This window comes from Gopherus flavomarginatus, assembly GCF_025201925.1.
Source record: "Gopherus flavomarginatus isolate rGopFla2 chromosome 13 unlocalized genomic scaffold, rGopFla2.mat.asm SUPER_13_unloc_2, whole genome shotgun sequence".
NCBI classification, from domain to species: domain Eukaryota; kingdom Metazoa; phylum Chordata; order Testudines; family Testudinidae; genus Gopherus; species Gopherus flavomarginatus.
In genome coordinates this window covers 1,761,922-1,774,459 of record NW_026114610.1, presented here as the reverse complement: position 1 = coordinate 1,774,459, position 12,538 = coordinate 1,761,922, and the positions used below count along the sequence as shown (strand labels likewise).

The 12,538-nt window shown below is 56.4% G+C and overlaps 1 protein-coding gene and 1 non-coding gene across 2 annotated transcripts in view; both read left to right on the top strand.

Moving 5' to 3' along the window:
• Positions 1 to 12,538, top strand: part of LOC127041343 (zinc finger protein 551-like) — an 804,136-nt gene that overhangs the window by 551,667 nt on the left and 239,931 nt on the right. The window lies entirely within an intron of this gene.
• Positions 3,292 to 3,364, top strand: TRNAR-CCU (transfer RNA arginine (anticodon CCU)). The gene has a single exon. It is a non-coding gene; the product is annotated as a tRNA-Arg (tRNA).

The window sequence follows — 12,538 nt, the reverse complement described above, 5'->3', positions numbered from 1 at the left end:
AAGATCTGGGGGTCACCAAATGAAATTAATAGGCAGCAGATTTAAAACAAAGAAAAGGAAGTATTTCTTCACACAGCCAACCTATGGAACTCCTTGCCAGAGGATGTTGTGAAGGCCAAGATTAAAACGGGGTTCAAGAAAGAACTAGATAAATTCATGGACGATAAGTCCATCAACGGCTGTTAGCCAGCGGTGTCCCTAGCGAGCCTCTGTTTGCCAGAAGCTGGGAATAGGTGACAGGGGATGGATCACTTGATGATACCTGTTCTGTTCATTCCCTCTGGGGCACCTGGCACTGGCCACTGTCAGAAGACAGGACACTGGGCTAGATGGACTTTTGGTCTGACACAGGATGGCCGTTCTTACATTCTTATCCCATAACCACTTAGTTTTCTTTAGAGCCTTTGGTGAGAGACCCTGTCAAAGGCTTTCTGAAAATCCCAGTTCGCTATATCAACTGAATCATCCTTATCCACATGCTTGTTGAGATCCTCAAAGAATTCTAGAAGATTGGTGAGGTACAAGTTCCCTTTACAAAAGCTGCGTTCACCCTTTCCCAACAGAGCCTGTTTATCTGGATGTCTGATCAATCTTTGTCACGGAGTGTGGGGGAGTCCGGTCCTGCACCCCTCTTCCTGGGACCCACAGTGATTCTCAGCCAGCCAGTAAAACAGAAGGTTTATTGGACAACCGGAATGCAGGTTACAGCAGAGCTTGTAGGCACAGTCAGGACCCCTCAATCGAGTCCTTCTGGAGTTTCAGGGTGCTTGGGTCCAGCATAGGATCCCCTGAATTCCCCTCACCCAGCCCAAAACTGAAACTGAACTGCCCCTCCTTCAGCCGGCAGATTCCTTTGTCCAGCTTCCCAGGCCAAGGTGCTAACCCCCTCCCCCCTACCTGGCTCAGGTTACAGGCTTAAAGATCCTGTCCCTCACCTAAAGACATCCCCGGCTCTCCCATCCTCCACACAGATAGCCCCTACTCCATCACATTCTTTACTCTAGTTTCTACCAATTTGCCCATTGCTGAAGTTAGGCTCACCGGCCCACAATTGCCAGGATCACCCCTGGAGCCCATTTTAAAAATTGGCGTTACGTTAGCTACCTGCCAGTCGTCTGCAACAGAGGCTTGCTTCAGTGGTAGCTTGTGTGCTACGGCTAGTTGTTCTGCAATTTAAAATTTGAGTTCCCTCAGAACTCATGGTTGAATGCCACCTGGTCCAGCTGACTTCTTCCTGTTTAATTGAACAATTTGTTCTAAAACTTCTTATACTGAGATGGTACCTCAGATTTGTCACCCAATAAGGAGAGCTCCAAGGTGGGACTCTCCCTCCTGTCCTCTGCAGTGAAGACCATTGCAGAGAGTTCATGGAGCTTCTCTGCAATGGCCTTGTCTTCGTAGTGTGCTCCTTTGTCAGCTAGTGGCCCCACCACCTCTTTGGCAGGCTACCTGCTGCTGATGTACTTAAAAACATTTTTATGCTTAGCTTTTGTGTCTTTAGCACATTGCTTCTCAGATTCTTTCTTGGCCTGACTTCTTAGACTTTGACACTTAACAGGCCAGAGTTTGTGCACCTTCCTATTATCCTCACTAGGATCTGATTTCCAAATTTTGAAGAACAACTTTTTGCCTCTAACAGCCTCCATTACTCTGCCATTTACCTAGTGTGGCTTTCTGCTGGTCCTCCTATTGTTGTTTCTGATTTAGGGCATACGTTTCATCTGAGCCTCTAACTGCAGCGTTTTTAAAGGGTCTGCATGCTGCTTGCAGGCACCTAACACTTGTGACAGCAGCTCCTTTTAATTTCCATCCAACCATCTGTACTTATGCCGATAGGTTGACTTTAGGTCTTTAACTTTGATCGGTAGCTGAGAAGATGGTAAATCAGACAAACCCCTTCATTTCCTTGTTATTTCCTGACTTCTTTATTCATCGCCTTTTCCTTATTTCCAGGCTGAAGTGGCGGCCTGCCAGGGAGCTCCCTGGCACCTCTGGCTGCCTGGGCTGAAGGCAAGAGGCAGGTCTGGGCGTGGGGAGGGCCTCCTGTCCCGGCCTGAGGCTGCAGTGCTTCCTGGTCCCGGCAGGCGGCTGCTGCGGGAGAACACGAGGGAGGCTCTCGGGGTGCTAGGCAGCGCTGTGTGGCTTTCAGGGGAAAGAGCTGAGGCTCCCGACTAGACCTGCTATTGACTCGTGTGGCTCTGCGCACAGTCAGCCGTGGTGGGCCAGGGTGCGGACATGACTCAGGCTTAGGCAGCATGGCCGCTCTTTTCTGACGAGGCATGAGGCAGGCCAAGAGCTTTGCACAGCGTACAGAGAAGTGGGAGTGAGGCGTCTTTGGGCGGCGTGTCTCGTCCGTTTCTCGCTTGCTGCTTGGACTGAAGTGGGAAAGGAGCAAAACATACACGACTGAAGATTCTGCACTTGAGTTAAGCCCGAGTCCCTGACATGGCTGCTCAGAGATGGGCATTTACGGTGCAGCCCCCACATGCTTCCAGCCAGCAGGTGAACCCACTATGTCCAAGAGGGAGCCTTTGAGGTGGCAAGAGAGGGACATCACAGTTCCCGGCAGACCTTGAGGAGCCCACAAGGAGGCTTCAGTGGCATTCCTAGGGAAGCATAAACTCCCCCTCCTTTCCCCCTTCTGTGCCCATAACACAGAGCTCGATTAATCAAAACCCTCTTCTGCCAGCACCAGACCTCCTTCTTCTTACACTGGGCCTGCAAGCGAGGGGGCAGCTTTCACAGCACCAAGAGTCTAACCTGTGAGGCAGGAGGCGGCTGATGCTTGCAGCCTGCTGGGGAGCTCCCAGAAGTTATTAATGGACAGAGACTCCTCAATGCCCTTAGTAACAAGGGTTTGGGGTTCATTGAGGCCAGTAAGGGGGTCACTATGTCAGCCCTGTAACCCTCAGTGTCAGGTCACTGTGCAGCTTTGATCTAGAGCTCAGATCCCAACAACTGACCAGTAGCCCACCTGGTTACTCCTTACAGGCTGACCTTACCCCTCTTCCAGCCCTGGATTCGCCCCCTAATCATCCTACTGCCACTCAGAGCCACAGATGTGGAGGTGCTGAAGGAGGGAGGGGTGACTCTAGGGTGGGGTTCTTCTCTAAAGATGGCTGGTAGAAAAGTGGTGCTCAGTTCTGTCAGCAACCTGCCCAGTTGCCTCGCTGCCAGGGGATGCACACATTTCTGTAAGGCCATTAAATAGGATATTTGGCTTCTGAGTGAATGTGAGGAATATGCAATTGTGAGAGGGAATTTCCATCCTTCTTTCACATGCAATTAAGAGCCCCAGTGGCCTAATGGATAAGGCATTGGCTTCCTAAGCCAGAGATTGTGGGTTCAAGTCCCATCTGGGGTGAGAAGCTACTTTCTTCTTGTATATTGGTGTTATTTTCCCCAAGGAAGCTGGGAGATGTTTGAACACAAAGTACTCCAGCTTGGGAACAATCCCCCAGAAATGGCATCTTCCACTCCACAAATGCTTTCTAAACCCAGCAGTAGCAAACAGTTCATACCAGTGTTTGTCTGAGACTAGAGTGAAGGGAAGCGTTTACTCCAACACCTCAGTGAAAGAGCAAGGCCGTACTCAAAGAGAATGGATCTGTCTGGAGGCAAAGCAGACCTTGAGAATGAGCAACAGTGAGAAAAGAAGAGGTTCAAGTGTGTGTTAGGTGTTAGTTAGGTTGGTCTGACAAATTTCAAGAAAAATCCCAATGCCCATAGACTGGTGCAGACACTGGCTGTTTCTGATCTTTTACTGGGAGTTCATTGAGAAATATTTTCCTTAACTATGTTATGGAATATTGGGTTGTCTATGAAGGCACCATTCTTCCTGCTTTCACCCTTTGAGACAACACGGCTACATGGCATGAGGCCAATGTGCACCTTCCAGTCAACTGCTAGAGAAGACAACACAGACAGGGGTGGCAGCAGGGCAGACTGGAGCTCCACGGAGATGGTGGGACCAGATCTCATCAACAGGGAGGTGGCCACCCCAGCATGCACAAGGCTGAGCAAGTGCAGTGTGTGCTTCACCATGCCCCTACTCACTGCACATGGTGGTGGTGGAGGCCAGTTACTCAGGTAGGTTGGTCTGGCAAATTTAGGGCTTGGCTACACTTACAGATGTAGAGCGCTTGGAGTTAAACCAGCCCTTGGAGACCGCAGCAGGGAAAACACTGCTCTGTGTTCACACTCTCAGCTGCAAGAATACTGGAGTGGCCACATTAGCAGCTCTTGCAATGCCACAAAGAGTAGTGCAGTGTGGTAGCTATCCCAGTGTGCAAGTGGCTGCAACGTGCTTTTCAAATGGGGTGTGGGGGTGGAGTGTGACAGGGAGTGTGTTGTATGTGTGTGTGGGGAGAGACAGTGTATTTGGGGGGCTGATAGTGTGTCAGCATGCTGTCTTGTGTGTTTGGACAGCAGCAGAACCCCCGCCACACACACACACATACACACTCACAACAGCAGCATTCCACACTAATGGTTGCTTTGTCCCAGAGCAGATAAGCAGCCAGCTGTCAGAAACAGAGCTTCGAAAGGGGATATCCGCCTGCCTGCAGCCGATTTCAAAACAATGACCAGAGTGGGCACTTGACTTCAGGGGATTATGAGATGTTTCCTGAGGCCAATCACAGTGCAGTAACGCAACACGTCATCCACCCTGATGCCCGGCCGTTTCAGCCGAGGCACAGCGAGCTTTATGCTTCTCATGGAGGAGGATTACCAGGAGTGCTCCAGCTGCAGAGCCCAGGCGCTCCATGTGCCTTGCCAGTGTGGACACCTCAGGAGTTAGGGCGCCCAGGGCTGCTTTAACGCGCTCTAACTTGCAAGTGTAGCCAAGCCCCTAGACTTGCGACCTGACGCCCAGGGTTATAGGGGAGACATAGTGACTCCCTTACTGGCCTTGGGGAACCCCAAACCCTTGTTACTAAGGGCATTTAGGAGTCTCTGTCCCTTAATAACTTCTGGGACCTCCCTAGCAGGCTGCGGGCGTCAGCCACCACCTGCCTCACAGGTTAGACTCTTGGCACTGTGCCAGCTGCCCCCTCGCTTGAGGGCCCAGTGTAAGAAGAAGGAGGCCCAGTGCTAGCAGAAGGGGGTTTTGATTAATCGAGCTCTGTGGTATGGGCACAGGACTCTTCCACTGTGTCACTCTGCTGGCTTCTCTTCAGCAGCACCTAGCGGCCCTGGCTCCAGGCTAGCGCCTTGTGAGCTCTGGCACTGGCAGGAAGAGTTGCAGGGTGCTGGGCAGCAGCATTGGCAAACCAGCTGCTGGTAGGTGTCTCTGTGGTATCATGGGTCAGTGAGTTCAGCTGTTGATTGAAAGAAGGCGGGTTTATGCTCCCCCAGGGATGGCACTTGAAGGCTCCTCGTGGGCTCCTCAAGGTCTGCTGGGAGCCGTGATGTCCCCCTTTTGCCTTTTGCCGCCTCGAAGGCTCCCTCTTGGACACAGTGGGTTCACCTGCTGCCTACAAGAGTGTGGGGGGCCGTGCTGCAAAAGCCCATCTCCAAACAGCCACGCCGGAGGCTTGGGCTTAATCCTCAAGGCCGAGCACAAAACCTTCAGCCGGGAACATTTCGCTCCCTTTCTGCCTCTGACTAAGGAGCAAGGGAGAAGCAGAGGAGACACGCCAGCTCGAGGACGCCTCCCTCTCACTTCCCTGTACGCTGTGCAAAGCCCTTGGCCTGTCTCATGCCTCGTCAGGAAAGCGCGGCCATGCTGCCCAAGCCTAAGTCTTGTTCACAGCCTGGCCCACCTCAGCTGACGGAGCGTGGAGCCATGCGAGTCAATGGAAGGTTGAATTGGGAGCCTCAGCTCTTTCCCCTGACAGCCACATAGCGCTGCCTAGTGCCCTGAGAGCTTCCCTCGTGTTTTCTCACAGCAGCCGCCTGCCGGCATGGGTGGGAAAAGGGGACCAGGAAGTACTGCTGCCTCAGGCTGGGACAGGAGGTCCTTGCCACACCCATGCCTGCCTCTTGCCTTCAGCCCAGGCAGCTAGAGGTGCCAGGGAGCTCCCTGGCAAGCTGCCACCTCAGCCAGGAAATAAGGAAAAGGCGATGAATAAAGAAGTCAGGAAATAACAAGGAAATGAAGAGGTTTGTTGAACGGGTTTCTGCCCGATTTACCATCTTCTCAGCTACTGCTCAGTGTAGGGGGGCAAGCAGATGATCCAGCACAAGGGGGGAGAGGAAATGTGTTTGGGGGGAGGAAAGGCCTTGGGTTGCACTGAGGGAGTGCAGAGCAGGGGTGACACCCCAGAAACCTGCAGCAAAGGGACGGACAGGTGGGCTGCGTGGATAGAAGAGGCAGCGAGCTAAAAGGGGAGTGGGGTCTAATGGTCAGAGCAGGTGGGGGTTGGGCTCTATCCCTGGCTCTGGGAGCAGAGGTGGGTCTAGAGGTGAGAGCAAGGAGACTGGGAGCCAGGACTCCTGGGTTCCATAGTGGCGGCTGTTTTTAACTTTGTCTCCCTCCCTAGAGGTTACAGCCCAGCCCCCTAGTGGAATCTGACTGGGGGAGGGGGTTGCCCTGCCACTGCAGATTCGTGATTCGAACCCCTCCTCCCACGGGCTCTGACATCACAGAATCTCCCCCCAAGTCAGAAAGTAGGAGCCCCTCTCTGCATGCGGAGGAAGCTAGTGAGATTCTAGGTGGTCTCCGGCAGAGATAACAGCACCCACCAGACACCCACTCATGGTTGCAAGGAGACCCTCCTGCACAGCCCCCTGTTACAAGGGACCGGGGGCGCCCAGCCAGGGTCAGGAGGTATGCTCCCCCTGAGCCCCTCCCCCATTACTCCAGGATCCGAGCATCTTCCTAATTCGCAGGGTAATTCTCCTCTCAGACTCATGCAAGTGTAGGAAGCGCCACCAGCCCCATTTCCCAGACGGGAGAACTGAGGCCCAGAGAGGCTGAGTGATGTGCCCAAGGACACCCAGGAAGTCTGTGGCACAGCAAAGCATGTTTCTGCCTCCTCCCTCCCAGGTCTGGCCTGCTCCTGGGTCACTGAATGGTGCGGGGGCGGGGCCTCGGGGCAAGGGGCAGTGCAAGGGGGGGCCTCAGGGGAAGGGGCAGTGCAGGGGCGGAGTCTCGGGAGAAGGAGCAGTAGGAGGGCAGGGTCTAGGGGGAATGTGAGGGCGGGGTCCCAGGAGAAGGAGCAGTGGGAGGGCGGGGTCTCGGGGGCATGTGAGGGTGGGGTCTCATGTGAATGGGTGGTGCAGGGGCAGGGTCTCGGGGGGAAGGGGCGGTGCAGGGGCAGGGAATCGGGAGAATGGGCAGTGTGGTATTGGGCACTTCGGGGAAGAGGCAGTTGGAGGCAGGGTCTCGGGGCAAAGGGGAAGCATGTGGGCGGGGTCTCAAGCAAAGTGGTGATGTAGGGATGGCGATTCAGGGGAATGGGTGGTGAAGGGGCGGGGACTAGAGGGAAGGGGCCAGGCGGGGGCTGGGACTGGGGGAAGGGGCAGTGCAGGGGCGGGGTCTTGGGGGGAAGGGCAATGCAGGGGTGAGGTCTCAGGGAAAGGGGCGGGGACTGGGGGTAGGGGTGGTGTAAGGGCAGGGCCTCGTGGGAAGGGACGATGCAGAGATGGGGGTTAAGGGAAGGGGCAAGGCCTCAGGGGAAGGGACGAAGCAGAGATGGGGCTTAGGGGAAGGGGCAGGGCCTTGGGGGAAGGGACGATGCAGAGATGGGGGTTAGGGGAAGGGGCAGGGCCTTGGGGGAAGGGACGATGCAGAGATGGGGGTTAGGGGAAGGGGCAGGGCCTCGGGGGAAGGGACGATGCAGAGATGGGGGTTAGGGGAAGGGGCAGAGCCTCGGGGGAAGGGGAGATGTGGGGGCAGGGATTAGAGGGAACAGGTGGCGCAGGGGCGGGGCCTTGGAGGAATGTGAGCACAGGGTCTCGGGTGAATGGGTGGTGCAGGGGCAGGGTCTCAGGGGGAAGGGGCGGTGTAGGGGCAGGGTCTCGGGGCAATGTGAGGGCGGGGTTCCAGGTGAATGGGTATTGCAGGGGCGGGGTCTCGGGGCATTGTGAGGGTGGGGTCCCGGGTGAATGGGTGGTGTAGGGGTGGGGTCTCAGGGGGAAGGGGTGGTGCAGGGGCACGGTCTTTGGGCCAGGGCCAGCTCCAGGCCACAGCACGCCAAGCGCGTGCTTGGTGCGGCACGCCACAGGGGGCGCTCTGCCGGTTGCCGGGAGGGCGGCAGGCGGCTCCGGTGGATCTCCCGCAGGCGTGCCTGCGGAGGGTCCACTGGTCTCGCGGCTCCGGTGGAGCATCCGCAGGCATGCCTGAGGGAGGTCCACCAGAGCCGTGGGACCACCGGATCCCGCCGCAGGGACGCCTGCGGGAGGTCTACCAGAGCCACAGGACCAGCAAACGGCAGAGCGCCCCCCGCAGTGTGCTGCCATGCTTGGGGCGGCGAAATTGCTAGAGCCAGCCCCTGCTTGGGGCAATGTGGGAGTGGGGTCCCAGGTGAATGGGTAGTGTAGGGGCAGGGTCTCAGGGGGAAGGGGCAGTGCAGGGTCAGGCTCTCGGGGGGAAAGGGAACCTCAAGGGCAGGAACTCTCGAGAAGAGGCAATGTGAGGGCGGGGGTGGGTCCTTGGGGAAAGGGTGCAGGGGAGGGGTGTATTGGAGAACGGAAATGCAGGAGTGTGGATTTGAGGGAAGGGGCAGAGTTAGGGTGGGGTATTGGGGAAAAGGGGCAATGCGAAGGCAGTGCCTTGGAGGAAGGGGCAGGGGCAGGGCTTTGGGGAATGGGGCAGGGATTAGGGGGAACAGGTGATGTGAGGCCAGGACGTCGGGGCAGGGGCAGTGTGGGGGCAGGACCCCAGGAGGAGGGGGCAGGGGCAGGGCTTTGGGGGGAGGGCGGAGCTCGGGGAATGAGGAGGATTCCAGGGACACCAGACTTTCCCCTACTTCCTGGAACAGGGGGGCTGTCCCCACTGTCCTGTAAACAGCCCCACCATGTAACCCAGAGGTGGCTGCATCTTAGCACCAAGACACCAGTGGTCACCGCTCCAGAGGAGATGGTACATACAGGCCACTGCCCTACGTGGCCACCAGACGTCACAGACTGTGCACTGTCTTAGCTGGCCACACACGTTACTGCCCCAAGAGGTGAGGTACACACAGGCTACTACTCAAACTGAGCACCTGGGGTCACTGCAGCAAAGGTTAAGGGGGGGATACAGGCAGGGCACTGCCGCACATGGCCACCAGGTGGCACTGCTGCAATGGCGCTGGTGCGGTGGAGATGATAAACAGGCCACGGCCTGATGTGGCCACTACCACAATGGCGTGGGGAGAGGGGGAGGGAGATACCAATAGGGCACTGCCACAACAGGGCACCACAGGGAGGTTACTGCTCCAATTAGTAGAGATACACATCGGGTAGTGCCCCAACTGGGGGCCCTACCCTAGAGAGAGGGGGGGCTGGGGAGAGAAGAGGAAATCAAAGGCCACTGCCTCACTTAGCCATAGGGGTCACTACCTAAATAGGGGACACACACACACACAGGGCACTGCCCCACCTGACCAGCAGGGGTCACTGCCCCAATTGGGGGATAGACAGAGGGTATTGCCCCACAGGGATGCCAGGGATCAGTGCCTGCCATACCTGGCACACGGGTAGAGGGGATAGGGTGACCAGATGTCCCGATTTTATAGGGACAGTCCCGATATTCGGGACTTTTTCTTATGTAGGTGCCTATTATCCTCCACCCTGTCCCGATTCTTCACACTTTCTATCTGGTCACCCTGGGGGCGGGGGAGAGAGGGGGCTACACAAAGGGCACTGCCATACTGGGCCAACCGTGCACATCCCTAGTAGGGGAGTGATACACACCAGAAGCAGAGCTCACTGCCACAAAGGGGTTGGAAGACACCCAGGGCACTGCTTGACACAGCCACCCAGGCACCCTGCCCCCTTGGGGGAGGTGAAGAATACACCTTGGGCACTGACTCCTCTGGCTATTAGTGGTCACATGCCCAATATAGGGGTTGGGGGGGAGTAAATATACACAGGGGACTGCCCCACCTGGGGAACACGTGTCAACGAGATGAGAGTGGGATACGCAGAGGGCCCTGCCCCAGTGGCTGATATACACACAAGGCCCTGCCTCACCTACGCACCAGCGCTAACAGGCACAATGGCAGTAGTGAGGTCACACAGACAACTGACCTCAGTTGCCACCAGGGGTCACTACAGCAATGCTAGGGGGGATACATGCCAGACATTGCTGCCCCTCGCCACCAGGAGTCACTGCTCCTACAAGAAGGCACCTACAGGACACTCCCGTGCCTGGCCAGCAGGGGTCACTATCACTGGGGAGGGGCTATGGGGAAGCTGAGAAAGAACAACTACATGCAGTGGGGAAAATCATAATCTACCGGGGAGAAAGAACGGACTCTGCTAGGACATCACACCAACTCCGGCCAGGTTGGATACCAGCAATTCGGGGCTGGAGCAGCTCCAGCTAGAGGCTGGGTGGAGAGAGGTGACCTCGGTTTCTGCGCTGAGCAGGCTGCTTTGGCAGCGAGGAGGGACAGGGAACCCCCAGGCCAGGGTCTTGCTGCCCGAGGAGGGGGAGATCTGCGGCACTCTTTGGAGTAGCTGGTTCAGCAGCTGTGAGCCACATGCTTCCCCCTGCCTGAGCTCTCCAGGAGCACATTACGTACAGGTGTGCGCTGGATGTAGGCACCAGTGTAACAACAGGGTCAGACTCTGCTGAGTGCTGCCCGTGAGAGACAGGGCCAGAGTCAGACGGGCAGATGGGGGAAGGACAGGGGGGGTATTGCCCCACAGGGATGCCAGGGATCAGTGCCTGCCATACCTGGCACACGGGTAGAGACAGAGCCAGTGGCCATGAGCTGATCCCATCACAAGTCCAGCCTGTGACATCACCATCCGTCCCTGCAGCTCTCCATCTGTCCCACTATCCGTCCAACCCTCAACCCCTCATCCATCCCCAATGTATGCCACATATCCCCCTTCACCCATCTGCCTCATACACTCATCTATTTCCTCATGCATCCTGCTGTCCCTCTGATTGTCCCTGCAGTGCCTACCACAAGGAAGCATAGTGGACCCTGAGCGAGGCTTTTGGGTGATGCAGTAATGGAGCTAGCCGGTGAAAGGGGCATCTCTAATCCCAGCCCCACTTCTCCTCTGCCCAAAGCCACGACCGTGAGCCCACCCCTCTCAGGGTATGTCTACATCTACAATTTTGCAGCGCTGGTTGTTACAGCTGTATTAGTACAGCTGTATAGGGCCAGCGCTGCAGAGTGGCCACACTTACAGCAACCAGCGCTGCAAGTGGTGTTAGATGTGGCCACACTGCAGCGCTGTTGGGCGGCTTCAAGGGGGGTTCGGGGAACGCGAGAGCAAACAGCGGGGAAGCAGGTCTCCTTCCCCGGTTTGCTCCAGTGTTCCCCAAACCCCCCTGCAAGCAGATCTCCTTCCCTGCGGTTTGCTCTCGCGTTCCCCGAACCCCCCTGCAAACCGCAGGGAAGGAGACCTGCTTGCTCGGGAGTTCGGGGAACGCGAGAGCAAACCGGGGAAGGAGACCAGCTTCACCGCGGTTTGCTCTCGCGTTCCCCGAACCCCCCTGCAAACCGCAGGGAAGGAGACCTGCTTGCTCGGGGGTTCGGGGAACGCGAGAGCAAACCGGGGAAGGAGACCAGCTTGATTACCAGAGGCTTCCTCAGGTATACTGGGATACCTGCTTATTCCACGGAGGTCAAGAAAAGCGCTGGTAAGTGTCTACACTTGATTACCAGCGCTGGATCACCAGTGCTGGATCCTCTACACCCGAGACAAAACGGGAGTACGGCCAGCGCTGCAAACAGGGAGTTGCAGCGCTGGTGATGCCCTGCAGATGTGTACACCTCCTAAGTTGCAGCGCTGTAACCCCCTCACCAGTGCTGCAACTTTGTGATGTAGACAAGCCCTCAGTCTCAGACCTCACAGCCCCAAAGACATGAACGGCCACTCACACTGTGACCTAGTTACAGCAATGACGTCTTCCCGAAGATAGGACGTGGGAGGAGAAACCCTCAATCCTAGCAGGCAGGACACATCCTTCCCAGTATGGCAGAGACCCTGCCCATGGGCAGATAGACCCAGCTGAGCCCATAGGAGACTGGGGGAGGGGGAGCAGAGGAAGAGAATGCAGGCAACTGAACATGACAGGTGTCCATGAAAGGAAAGAGAGAGAGTTTGAGTGAAAATTGGCCAACACAGAGAGAGAAACCTAGGAGGACGAAAGAAATTCACAACAGGGAGTCACCCTCATGGATCCAACTTTCTGCTAGGGAGCACACACCACTCCTGGCCAGAGAGATGATCAGCTCTCGCAAATGGCAACATCATCTCCCCTGAAGCCAAAGCTAGTCCGGAAACCAACACCCAGGTAACAAGAAGTCCCTGCCTGGAGCCAGGACGGCTGTGACCAGAGCCCTTCCCAAACCAGATACACATCTCACGGACAGAGACGGTTACTCTTGTCCCAGTTGGGCAGCTCTTGCCTGACATCAACAGG